A 1835-nucleotide genomic window follows, 5' to 3' on the forward strand; every position below is an offset into this window, starting at 1 on the left:
ATGTGAGTTTCTCTAGAATTCACACATGGAAATAAAATTACTATATCCACAAGCTATGGACATAGTCAGCTTTACTAGCTATTTCCAAACCTTCTCTCCATGGAACTCACCGTCCCTGTATGACGGTTCCCCTTGCTCCACATTCTTACTGATACTATAACAGATTTCCTAAACTTTGTCAGTCCGACGGGTCAGAAGTGTATCTCCCTGTGATTTTGATTTGCATCTGCGTGTTTACTAATGAAGTTGAGCATCTTCTCATGTATTCACTTAGACTTCCTTTCTGGAAAATTCCTAGACCTAGCCTTTGCTTCTTTTTCTGTTACATTATTTGTATTTTTCATATTGATTTGTAAGAGGTTTTTTCATATTCTGGTTACTAATTATTTATCTTTTGTGAGCTTTACAAACATCTTTTCCAAACCTGTAACTTGACTTTTAACTTTATTTTGATACATGAATATTTTGAATTCTAACAAAGTCAAATCTATCAAACTTCTCATTTTGGTTATGCTTTTGGCATCTTGTTTAAAAAGCCCTTCTTACTTGCAGGGTCATGAAGGTATTTCTTTACACTTTCCCCCAATATTTTGAAGTTTTTCTTTTTACATTTTAGTCTTCAAATACCCTGGAATCTATTTTAGTACGGGTTTGAAATAGAGAGAGAATTTTCTTCCATTATGGATTACCAGGTATCCCAGTGCCATTTTTAAAATAGCCTATGCATTCTTAACAGACGTGCAATGCACCTGGTCGCATATCAAATTCCCATATATTTGTGATTTTATTTTTAGGATCTCCTTTCCGTTCATCTCTTTTTCTGTGCCAATACCAAACTGCCTTAATCATTATAACTTTTTAATAAGCCCTGATTTCTGTTAGATCAATTCCCCCATCCTTGTTCTTTTTCTCAAAGTTATCTTGGATATCCCTGGTTCTTCCTTTGCTCTCCCAAGTAAATTTTAGAATCAGCTTACCAAGTGCTATGAAAAAGGTTATCACGATTTCGCCTTGAGTTGCGTTCGATTTATGGATTCATCTGGAGAGAATTCACATCCTTATAATGTTGAGTCTTCTAACCACTCTGTCTCTTGCATTCCCACAGTATCGGATGATAATAACTTGGGGCAAGTTTATGGCCACTTGAACTGCTACAACCAGAGATTACTGATTAATGCTTCTGTGTCAAGCCAAAGAAAAGTTTCACCGCCTTGCTACAGGAATCGTCCTTGGCCCTGTCCTTTTAAAAATATGTCGATCCGTTCTTCAGATGACACTAACCTGGTGCGGAGAGCACATGTCTTAGATAATCAACAATTCAGAATGATCTCAATTCTGGAATGCATGGCCAAAGCCAAAAAGATAAAACTTAACAAGTATAGATGCAGAGCCCGGCAGCAATCTTGGAAATTCACTTGTACAAATGCAGAATGGCTGCAGAGGGAGTAGCAATTTGGCAGCAATTTATGTGAAAAGGATTTGGGGGCACAAGAGAGGCAGTTAGGTAGTCACTGATCACTAACCTAATATGAGGCAATGATATTGATGTGGCTATTTAAAGAACTTATGCAAACTTATTAAGGTACAATATCCAGTTCACATGAATTATGGGGTCCCTGTGCTCTGATGTTATCTGATCATATCCACAGCACTCATTTCAACTTTGGGTGCCATGCCACCTTATCTCAGAGCATCTAAAGAAGAATAAGCAAGATGGTGAGAGAGGCAAAAAGCTCCTCATCCAAGGTCTGGGCAAAGAGGTGTCCATGTTATTACTAAGTGGCAAAGTAAAAAGCGACAGCTGCCCAGCTCCCTAACTGACCTTGAAGAGGTCC

This window comes from Pteropus vampyrus, unplaced genomic scaffold (genome assembly GCF_000151845.1).
Source record: "Pteropus vampyrus isolate Shadow unplaced genomic scaffold, Pvam_2.0 Scaffold48, whole genome shotgun sequence".
NCBI classification, from domain to species: Eukaryota; Metazoa; Chordata; class Mammalia; order Chiroptera; family Pteropodidae; genus Pteropus; species Pteropus vampyrus.